Here is a 12,918-nt window from a genome sequence, read left to right on the forward strand (position 1 = left end):
GAACACCCAACTCTGTGCTTCTGCCGAGCCAAACCTCCGGCAGCGATCTGACTCCCTCCGGCTGCACAGGGCCCCTCCTGAAGTGGATCACCTAAGGAGAAGCGAGCTAAGCCTGCCCCCCCTGCCGCCGTGCACCTTGCCTTCCCACCCCAGCTAATACGCCAGATCCCCAGCATCACAAGCCTGGCAGTGTGCAAGTAGCCCAGACGGGCCACGCCACCCCACAGTGAATCCCGCCCCTAGGAGAGGGGAAGAGAAGGCACACACCAGTCTGACTGTGGCCCCAGCGGTGGGCTGGGGGCAGACATCAGGTCGGACTGCGGCCCCGCCCACCAACTCCAGTTATACACCACAGCACAGGGGAAGTGCCCTGCAGGCCCTCACCACACCAGGGACTATCCAAAATGACCAAGCGGAAGAATTCACCCCAGAAGAATCTCCAGGACATAACAACAGCTAATGAGCTGATCAAAAAGGATTTAAATAATATAACAGAAAGTGAATTTAGAATAATAGTCATAAAATTAATCGCTGGGCTGGAAAACAGCATACAGGACAGCAGAGAATCTCTTGCTACAGACATCAGGGGACTAATGAACAGGCACGAGGAGCTGAAAAACGCTTTAAAGGAAATGGAAAACAAAATGCAAACGACCACAGCTCGGATGGAAGAGGCAGAGGAGAGAATAGGTGAACTAGAAGATAAAGTTATGGAAAAAGAGGAAGCTGAGAAAAAGAGAGATAAAAAAATCCAGGAGTATGAGGGGAAAATTAGAGAACTAAGTGATACACTAAAAAGAAATAATTTACGCATAATTGGTATCCCAGAGGAGGAAGAGAGAGGGAAAGGTGCTGAAGGGGTACTTGAAGAAATCATAGCTGAGAACTTCCCTGAACTGGGGAAGGAAAAAGGCATTGAAATCCAAGAGGCACAGAGAACTCCCTTCAGACGTAACTTGAATCGATCTTCTGCACGACATATCATAGTGAAACTGGCAAAATACAAGGATAAAGAGAAAATTCTGAAAGCAGCAAGGGGTAAACGTGCCCTCACATATAAAGGGAGACCTATAAGACTCGTGACTGATCTCTCTTTTGAAACTTGGCAGGCCAGAAAGAATTGGCACGAGATTTTCAGTGTGCTAGACAGCAAAAATATGCAGCCGAGAATCCTTTATCCAGCAAGTCTGTCATTTAGAATAGAAGGAGAGATAAAGGTCTTCCCAAACAAACAAAAACTGAAGGAATTTGTCACCACTAAACCAGCCCTACAAGAGATCCTAAGGGGGACCCTGTGAGACAAAGTACCAGAGACATCACTACAAGCATAAAACATACAGACATCACAATGACTCTAAACCCGTATCTTTCTATAATAACACTGAATGTAAATGGATTAAATGCGCCAACCAAAAGACATAGGGTATCAGAATGGATAAAAAAACAAGACCCATCTATTTGCTGTCTACAAGAGACTCATTTTAGACCTGAGGACACCTTTAGATTGAGAGTGAGGGGATGGAGAACTATTTATCATGCTACTGGAAGCCAGAAGAAAGCTGGAGTAGCCATACTTATATCAGACAAACTAGACTTTAAATTAAAGGCTGTAACAAGAGATGAAGAAGGACATTATATAATAGTTACAGGGTCTATCCATCAGGAAGAGCTAACAATTATAAATGTCTATGCGCCGAATACCGGAGCCCCCAAATATATAAAACAATTACTCATAAACAGAAGCAACCTTATTGATAAGAATGTGGTAATTGCTGGGGACTTTAACACCCCACTTACAGAAATGGATAGATCATCTAGACACACGGTCAATAAAGAAACAAGGGCCCTGAATGAGACACTGGATCAGATGGACTTGACAGATATATTTAGAACTCTGCATCCCAAAGCAACAGAATATACTTTCTTCTCGAGTGCACATGGAACATTCTCCAAGATAGATCATATACTGGGTCACAAATCAGCCCTTCATAAGTTTACAAGAATTGAAATTATACCATGCATACTTTCAGACCACAATGCTATGAAGCTTGAAGTCAACCACAGGAAAAAGTCTGGAAAACCTCCAAAAGCATGGAGGTTAAAGAACACCCTACTCACGAATGAGTGGGTCAACCAGGCAATTAGAGAAGAAATCAAAAAATATATGGAAACAAACGAAAATGAAAATACAACAATCCAAACGCTTTGGGACGCAGCGAAGGCAGTCCTGAGAGGAAAATACATCGCAATCCAGGCCTATCTCAAGAAACAAGAAAAATCCCAAATACAAAATCTAACAGCACACCTAAAGGAAATAGAAGCAGAACAGCAAAGGCAGCCTAAACCCAGCAGAAGAAGAGAAATAATAAAGATCAGAGCAGAAATAAACAATATAGAATCTAAAAAAACTGTAGAGCAGATCAACGAAACCAAGAGTTGGTTTTTTGAAAAAATAAACAAAATTGACAAACCTCTAGCCAGGCTTCTCAAAAAGAAAAGGGAGATGACCCAAATAGATAAACTCATGAATGAAAATGGAATTATTACAACCAATCCCTCAGAGATACAAACAATTATCAGGGAATACTATGAAAAATTATATGCCAACAAATTGGACAACCTGGAAGAAATGGACAAATTCCTGAACACCCACACTCTTCCAAAACTCAATCAGGAGGAAATAGAAAGCTTGAACAGACCCATAACCAGCGAAGAAATTGAATCGGTTATCAAAAATCTCCCAACAAATAAGAGTCCAGGACCAGATGGCTTCCCAGGGGAGTTCTACCAGACGTTTAAAGCAGAGATAATACCTATCCTTCTCAAGCTATTCCAAGAAATAGAAAGGGAAGGAAAACTTCCAGACTCATTCTATGAAGCCAGTATTACTTTGATTCCTAAACCAGACAGAGACCCAGTAAAAAAAGAGAACTACAGGCCAATATCCCTGATGAATATGGATGCCAAAATTCTCAATAAGATACTAGCAAATCGAATTCAACAGCATATAAAAAGAATTATTCACCATGATCAAGTGGGATTCATTCCTGGGATGCAGGGCTGGTTCAACATTCGCAAATCAATCAACGTGATACATCACATTAACAAAAAAAAAGAGAAGAACCATATGATCCTGTCAATCGATGCAGAAAAGGCCTTTGATAAAATCCAACACCCTTTCTTAATAAAAACCCTGGAGAAAGTCGGGATAGAAGGAACATACTTAAAGATCATAAAAGCCATTTATGAAAAGCCCACAGCTAACATCATCCTCAACGGGGAAAAACTGAGAGCTTTTTCCCTGAGATCAGGAACACGACAGGGATGCCCACTCTCACCGTTGTTATTTAACATAGTGCTGGAAGTTCTAGCATCAGCAATCAGACAACAAAAGGAAATTAAAGGCATCAAAATTGGCAAAGATGAAGTCAAGCTTTCGCTTTTTGCAGATGACATGATATTATACATGGAAAATCCGATAGACTCCACCAAAAGTCTGCTAGAACTGATACATGAATTCAGCAAAGTTGCAGGATACAAAATCAATGTACAAAAATCAGTTGCATTCTTATACACTAACAATGAAGCAACAGAAAGACAAATAAAGAAACTGATCCCATTCACAATTGCACCAAAAAGCATAAAATACCTAGGAATAAATCTAACCAAAGATGTAAAGGATCTGTATGCTGAAAACTATAGAAAGCTTATGAAGGTAATTGAAGAAGATTTAAAGAAATGGAAAGACATTCCCTGCTCATGGATTGGAAAAATAAATATTGTCAAAATGTCAATACTACCCAAAGCTATCTACACATTCAATGCAATCCCAATCAAAATTGCACCAGCATTCTTCTCGAAACTAGAACAAGCAATCCTAAAATTCATATGGAACCACAAAAGGCCCCGAATAGCCAAAGGAATTTTGAAGAAGAAGACCAAAGCAGGAGGCATCACAATCCCAGACTTCAGCCTCTACTACAAAGCTGTCATCATCAAGACAGCATGGTATTGGCACAAAAACAGACACACAGACCAATGGAATAGAATAGAAACCCCAGAACTAGACCCACAAACATATGGCCAACTCATCTTTGACAAAGCAGGAAAGAACATCCAATGGAAAAAAGACAGCCTCTTTAACAAATGGTGCTGGGAGAACTGGACAGCAACATGCAGAAGGTTGAAACTAGACCACTTTCTCACACCATTTACAAAAATAAACTCAAAATGGATAAAGGACCTAAATGTGAGACAGGAAACCATCAGAACCTTAGAGGAGAAAGCAGGAAAAGACCTCTCTGACCTCAGCCGTAGCAATCTCTTACTCGACACATCCCCAAAGGCAAGGGAATTAAAAGCAAAAGTGAATTACTGGGACCTTATGAAGATAAAAAGCTTCTGCACAGCAAAGGAAACAACCAACAAAACTAAAAGACAACCAACGGAATGGGAAAAGATATTTGCAAATGACATATCGGACAAAGGGCTAGTATCTAAAATCTATAAAGAGCTCACCAAACTCCACACCCGAAAAACAAATAACCCAGTGAAGAAATGGGCAGAAAACATGAATAGACACTTCTCTAAAGAAGACATCCAGATGGCCAACAGGCACATGAAAAGATGTTCAGCGTCGCTCCTTATCAGGGAAATACAAATCAAAACCACACTCAGGTATCACCTCACGCCAGTCAGAGTGGCCAAAATGAACAAATCAGGAGACTATAGATGCTGGAGAGGATGTGGAGAAACGGGAACCCTCTTGCACTGTTGGTGGGAATGCAAACTGGTGCAGCCGCTCTGGAAAACAGTGTGGAGGTTCCTCAGAAAATTAAAAATAGACCTACCCTATGACCCAGCAATAGCACTGCTAGGAATCTACCCAAGGGATACAGGAGTACTGATGCATAGGGGCACTTGTACCCCAATGTTCATAGCAGCACTCTCAACAATAGCCAAATTATGGAAAGAGCCTAAATGTCCATCAACTGATGAATGGATAAAGAAATTGTGGTTTATATACACAATGGAATACTACGTGGCAATGAGAAAAAATGAAATATGGCCTTTTGTAGCAACGTGGATGGAACTGGAGAGTGTGATGCTAAGTGAAATAAGCCATACAGAGAAAGACAGATACCATATGGTTTCACTCTTATGTGGATCCTGAGAAACTCAACAGGAACCCATGGGGGAGGGGAAGGGAGAAAAAAAAAAAAGACGTTAGAGTGGGAGAGAGCCAAAGCATAAGAGACTGTTAAAAACTGAGAACAAACTGAGGGTTGATGGGGGGTGGGAGGGAGGGGCGGGTGGGTGATGGGTAGTGAGGAGGGCACCTTTTGGGATGAGCACTGGGTGTTGTATGGAAACCAATTTGTCAATAAACTTCATAAAAAAAAAAAAAAAAAAAAAAAAAAAAAAAAAAAGAAAACAGAATTTTAAAAAAGTAAGGATAGCTTGAGAGACTTATGGAGCAACATTAAGTGGAACAATATTCATATTTTAAGGGCTCCAGAAGGAAATGAGAGAGAGAAAGGGCAGAAAACTTATTTGAAGAAATAATGCTTGAAAACTTCCCTAACCTGGAAAAGGCAACAGACAGACATTCAGGTTCAGGAAGCAGAGAGTTTCAAATAAGGTAAACCCAAATAGATCCACATCAAGACATTATAATTAAAATATCAAAAGTTAAAGGTAAAGAGAGTATCTCAAAAATAGTGAGAGAAAAACAATTTGCTATATACAAGGGAACCTCTATAAGACTATCAGCTGGTTTTTCAGCAGAAACTTTTCAGGCCACAAGGGAATGGCATAATAGATCCAAAGTGCTGAAAGGAAAAAACTTCCAACAAAGAATACCTGGCCAGGCTGCCACTCAGAATTCAAGGAAAGATAAAGAGTTTCCCAAACAAGCAAAACCTATAGGAATTCATTACTAACCCAGCCTTGGAGGAAATGTCAAAGGTAATTTTTTAAGCAGAAATTAAAGACATTAACTAATAACAATAAAATATATGAAAGTAAAGTCTCACTGGTAAAAGCAAATATATAGCAAAGGTAGTGAATTAACCACTTGAAAAGCTAGTATGAAAGTTAAAAGACAAAAGTGGTAAAGTCAACTATAACTATAATAATTAGTCAAGGGATACACAAAATGAAAAGGTGTAAAATATAACATTAAAAAACACCCCAAAATATAAAATATAAAAGACTTAAGGGAGAAGTTGACAGTAATTCAATTGTAGGGGACTTTAATACCCCACTTAAGTCACTGGATAGATTACCCAGACAAAAACTTAATAAATAAAACATTGGCTTTAAACAACACATTAAACCAATGGGCTTTATAGATATTTACAGAACATTCCATACAAAAGCAGCAGAACACACATTCTTCTCAACTGTACACAGAATATTCTCCAGGATAGATAAATATTAGGCCACAAAACAATTCTTAATAAATTTAAGAAGTCCAAAATTATATCAAGCATCTTTTCTGACCACAATCATATACAAACATGTGGAGATTAAACAACATACTACTTAACAAATAATGGCTCAATGAAGAAATCAAAGGAGAAATTTAAAAAAATTCCTTAAAACAAATGAAAATAGAAATATAACATTTCAATTCTAATCTTTGGTATGCAGCAAAAGCATTTCTAAGGGAGAAGTTCACAATGATATCAGGCTACCTCAAGAAATTAGAAAAATCTTGAATAAACTTTGTGCCTAAAGGAATTAGAAAAGGAAGCACAAAGCCCGAAGTTTATAGAAGGATTAAAATAATGATCACAGCAGAAAAAAATGAAATAAGAACTAAAAGATAAAACAAAAACAGTAGAAAAGATCAGTGAAACCAAGAGCTGTTTATTCAAAAAGATAAACAAAATTAATAAACCTTTAGCTAGATTTTCCAAGAAAAAAAGAAAGATGCTCAAACAAGCGAAATCAAAAATGAAAGAGAAGTTGCAACTGATACAACAGAATTACAAAGGATCATGAGACCACTATGAACAATTAAAATGCAACTAACTGAATAACATAGTAGAAATGGGTAGATTCCTAGAAACATACAATTTTTCAAAACTGAATCATAAATACAAAATCAGAATAGACTGATTACCAGTAATAAGATTGAATCAATAATCAAAAACTTCCCAACAAGAAAAAGTCTAGGATCAGACAATTTCACTGGTGCATTCTATCAACCATTGAAGACATATTTCATACACATCCTTCTCAGACTGTTTTAAAATAAATGAAAAGGAGGAAATGCTTCTAAACTCATTTTGGGGGGACCAGAATTACCCTAATACGAAAAACAGTCAAAGACAACACACAAAAAGGAAATTTACAGCCCAGTATCCCTGATGAACATAGATGCAAAAATTCTCAACAAAATATTAGTAAGCCAGGTTTAAAAATACATTAAAAGGATCATACACCATGATCAGGTGGGATTTATTCCAGGGATGCAAGAATGGGTCAATATCCACAAATAAATGTGATACACCACTTTCACAAAATGAAAGATAAAAATCATATGATCATTTCAATAGATACAAGAAAGCATTTGACAAATTTCAACATCTATTTATGATAAAAACACTCAGCAAAGTAGGTATAGATGGAACATGCCTCAACCTAAGAAAAGCCATATATAATAAACCTATAGTTAATATCATACTCAACAACTGAAAAGCTGAAAGCTTTTCTCTAAGATCAGGAACAAGACAGATGCCCACTTTCTCCAAATTTATTCAACATGTTATTGAAATTCCTAGATATGGCAATTAGGCAAAGGAAGGAAGGAAGGAAGGAAGGAAGGAAGGAAGTAAGGAAGGAAGGAAGGAAGAAAGAAAGAAAAGAGTCTTCCAAATTAGAAAGAAATAAGTAAAAAGCAAAGATAAATAAGTACATCAAACTAAAAATCTGCACAGCAAAGGAAACCATCAACAAAATGAAAAGGCAATGTACTGAATGGAAGAAAATACTTTCAAATCATATATCCAATAAGAAGATAATATCCAAAATATATAATGAACTTCAACAACTCAATAGCAAAAAAATAAATAAAACAAATTTTAAAAAATGGGCAGAGGATCTAAACAGACATTTTTCCAAAAAAGACATACAGATGATCAACAGACACATGAAAAGATTTTCAACATAGCTAATTATCAGGGAAATGCAAGTCAAAACAACAATGAGGTATCACCTCACACTTGTTAGAATGGCTGTTACCAAAAAAGGAGCAATGGTAAGTGTTGAAAAGGATGCAGAGAAAAGGGAACTCCTCTATATTTTTGGTGGGAATGTAAATTGGTGAAGCCACAGTGAAAAACAGTATGGAGATTCCTAAAAAGATGAAAAATAGATTTACTATACTATCCAGCTATTCTGCTTGTGTATTTGAAGAATACAAAAACACTAATTTGAAAAGATACATGTGCCTTGTGTTCATTGCAGCATTATTTATAATAGCCAAAATACAAAAATAACCTGTCTATCAGATGAATAAAGAAAATGTGTTGTGTGTGTGTGTGTGTGTGCGCATATTTTTGTTACTTTTATCATCACCATCATTGTCATCCTCATAATCATCAATTAGAGCAGTCTTGATTGTTAAAATATTAGTTGCAAGTGACAGAAACATCAGAAATCTATGTAAACAATGATAACAAAATGAGTACTTGGCTTATGTAACTGAAAAGTTCAAGAATATTTTCAAATAAAGCTGAATTCAGAGATTCAAAGTCTGTTAGCATGGTCTTGAAATTGTCTCTCCATCTCTTAGTTCTACTTTCTTTTTGGCCTCATTCTATGTTTGATTCTGTCCATGTGGTAGCAAAGTTGTCTCCTGGAAACTCGAGGCTTAAATGGTCCCCAGCATTTCCATTTTAGAAGAACATTTCTTACCATATATCTATGCCAATCTTTACAATATGTTCTACTTAACCTTGAAGCATGTGCCACACACTTGGGTTGCTCAGATAAGGGCATCCTGGATCTCATGCCCATTTCTGTGGAAAGCCCTCAGGGCTGTTCTAGAAAATAAAAGAAAGGAAATAGATCTTGAACAGAAAAAGCAATGTTACAAATAATTACGAAAGATGTAATATATTTGAGAAAAATGTATAAAGTACATGCTCTAATTTTATAATGTAAGTTTCAGAGTAACAAGTATAAGACTAAATTCCATATCTTCTAATTTTCTCATCTAAATACCTACACCATATTTTGTTTCCATGTGTAAATATATTTTAGACCTAACAATGCAAGACATAATGGGTAAATCTGGTGAACCATGTGTTGGGAAGGAGGGAGGAGGAGTTGGGAGACAAAGGTCCATGTAGTTAGTCACCAGTGAAAATATTTTTAAGTTGGGTGGTCCATTATAGAAGGTTGAATTCAGAATTGAAACACCCACACAGTTTCGTTTCAGAAGTATGCAAGGAAATAAATGTGAATCTAGAGAATCTTACCAGGCTATCCAGGAAAAAAAATATTGAAAAATGCAATGGAGTTTAGTGAAATTTTAGGAGTTTAGTGAGAGAAATTATGCGTCAACACAAGTCATATTGAAGGATATGATATCAAGAGAGATGGGAAGTGAAAGTTTGGGATTCTCTCAAAAATAATTAAAAAGAAAACAATCTTATTTAATATTCATAAAAAGATTGAGGAAAAACATACTGAACTATTATCAGTTATGCAATGTTCAAGTGTCGTCGTTAAAATAAATTTGTCATTAACATGAGCACATGAAAGAGCCCTTTTAAAAGCAAATATGATAAGGTTCATCTCCTATATTGTCCTCTTTTCTTCTTACAGTTTTCCTGAAGACAGAATAAAGCTTTCAGCATCCGCAAAAAATTATTTATGCCTTCTAAAATTACAATAATCTTTTTCCTAAATAATATTTTCTTCAAAGGTTTTTATGACATGATACAAATACAGTAAATAACTCAAGGAGAGACCACATCAGTATTGTACACGATTTTTGTAGGAAACTTCCTGTGGAATGGAGATGCCTTCTTAACAATTTGGATAAGACAAATCTTAATTCTCTGAAGAATGATAAAGACTTCATTCATTTTTGGTTCTACAGATTAATTTTGTTGCATAAGTGGTATATTAAAACTATGTGGTATATGCTTAAAATGCAAAAATTAGCCACAAAACTTTGGAATTTTAGCACATCGCCTAGCATATGTGCCTTGTTTTTTTTGTTTTGTTTTGTTTAAGAACAAGTGCCAGAATTCTGATAATATAATTATCTCAAATATTTCAGCACATGACTTTAATGAGCAAGTCCATGGGCCTGGCAGAATTAAATAAACCCTTTATCTCAAGTAAAGGAGCTATTAATACCCAGTTTTTTTTTTAATTCAGTGGGTTTTTTTTTGTCTGTTAAAGACATTGACATTCATTATAGTTTTCATGATAGAAAGAATCTTTGTAACTTTACTTTTAATTGGCCTCAGGTCAACAGCTTTATAATTTACAAAGTCCTCCACCTACAAATGGAAAATAATATGAACTGTTTACATCCTGATATAAAGAATAACATGTCTCAAGTTTCCTACTTCTCCTTGTCTAGATTTACCAATTCCTTCAACTCACAAAGATTTATTTTAAAATGACTACATTCCCAGTACATATGCCTACAAATATTATTTCAATACACCACACTAAGGGAAATTGCAAGGCAGATTTAAAAGGGAGGATATTCAGGCTAACTTACACTACTCTCTTCTGTCTTCTAAGTGAGAAGAATCCTTTATAACAGACAACATCTCCTCAAACATCTTCATTTCCTTTTCTAATGGAAAGAACCACTGGTGGCACTCCGCATTTTCCTTTGACTCAGAGAATTTTGATAGCTTTCTACTATCATGCAAATAAAATATGTATCATTATTTGTTTGAGTTGTAAATTTTACCTTTCCTTTATTAGCTATGAAGGAATATCTGAATTCACACTCAAATTTTGATATGTGTATGCTAGACACAAATGTATTTTAATTTGATACTTGTTTCCAAGATTAGGGATTATATGGTCCCCTGGGAACATTTAAGGTGCAAGTCTAAGTATTTTTTTTTTTTTTTTAGTTTTAAAGGTTTATTTATTTATTTTTTTATATATGAAATTTATTGACAAATTGGTTTCCATACAACACCCAGTGCTCATCCCAAAAGGTGCCCTCCTCAATACCCATCACCCACCCTCCCCTCCCTCCCACCCCCCATCAACCCTCAGTTTGTTCTCAGTTTTTAACAGTCTCTTATGCTTTGGCTCTCTCCCACTCTAACGTCCTTTTTTTTTTTTTTTTTCCTTCCCCTCCCCCATGGGTTCCTGTTAAGTTTCTCAGGATCCACATAAGAGTGAAACCATATGGTATCCGTCTTTCTCTGTATGGCTTATTTCACTTAGCATCACACTCTCCAGTTCCATCCATGTTGCTACAAAAGGCCATATTTCATTTTTTCTCATTGCCACGTAGTATTCCATTGTGTATATAAACCACAATTTCTTTATCCATTCATCAGTTGATGGACATTTAGGCTCTTTCCATAATTTGGCTATTGTTGAGAGTGCTGCTATGAACATTGGGGTACAAGTGCCCCTATGCATCAGTACTCCTGTATCCCTTGGATAAATTCCTAGCAGTGCTATTGCTGGGTCATAGGGTAGGTCTATTTTTAATTTTCTGAGGAACCTCCACACTGCTTTCCAGAGCGGCTGGTGCAAGTCTAAGTATTGTCTGTAATAAGCAACCAAGATCCCACATAAAAAAAAAATCAAAAAATAAGATGAAATTCCCAAAGAGAAATGTCAACACATCTTCCTTTCTGCCTTTATTGACCTTCACCCTGTCTGTTATGGTAACTGAAGGAGGGATAAGACAGGGAGGTGATATAGAAGATATTTTCTCTGCACATGAGCACAGTTTATATAATTCCTAGAAATTGGGCTTGGGGTATGCAATTTTCAGTCTCCAAAATGCCAGTAGCCATTCAGATTATTTATCTTCTTCATATTAACTTAGAACCATACAGGTATCACAACTCTTCAAGTGAATGGCCTCTTGGAAATAATAGTGCCTGTAGTAAAATTAAGTGCAAAAGTTGCTATAGAGTAACTGATTCTTTAGGGATTAGAAAAGTTTAAAAGAGGAAGTACCATATTGTTTGGTGGTGAGAAATTTTCCAAGAGGAAACAGTGAGGAGTCATATTTTAGATCCAAAGAGCTCATTTGCTAGGTGCATTAAACATACACTAAACTTGGGGCATCTGGGTGGCTCAATTGGTTGGGTGTCCAACTCTTGGTTTTGATAATCTCATGGTTTGTGAGGTCGAGCCCCGCATCAGGCTTTGGAGACTGCTTGGGATTCTCTCTCTCCCTCTCTCTCTGTCCCTTTCCCTCAAGTGTGGGAGCTTTCTCTCTCTCTCTCTCTCTCTCTCTCTCTCTCAAAAATAAATAAATAAACATTAAAAGAAATGCATTAAAGCCAAATGAAACTTAACAAGTTTTAAGATGAGCAAATTATCTTCATCTTCCCCCATGAATGCAAACTGAAACCTCATTTCAATAAACTCCTTTATCAACATTCCAGTGGAAATTAAGAAAGGTTTGGATAGTTTCATGCTGTACATTACAATTATTAGAAAAAAGTGATAATTTCAAGAGAACAGTAGGATAATTTGGTAGTCAAGTATAGCTTCATGTTCTCAAAAAGGAGGATCTCGTTTCTCAGAGTTTCTAAGTAAAGTTCAAAGGAAATGTGAATCTCTTTTTCCAGACTTACTTATTGAAGAACTGTGTTTACAAGTCACATGTATCCATTCTCTGGTAATTAATACCCTGTTGCTTTCCACACCATCCTGCAGCCTAGGACTTCATTTACC

The sequence above is a fragment of the Lynx rufus genome, unplaced genomic scaffold, assembly GCF_022079265.1.
Source record: "Lynx rufus isolate CCGP_SWC_20201006 ecotype Redwood Valley unplaced genomic scaffold, mLynRuf1.p SCAF_3, whole genome shotgun sequence".
NCBI classification, from domain to species: Eukaryota; Metazoa; Chordata; class Mammalia; order Carnivora; family Felidae; genus Lynx; species Lynx rufus.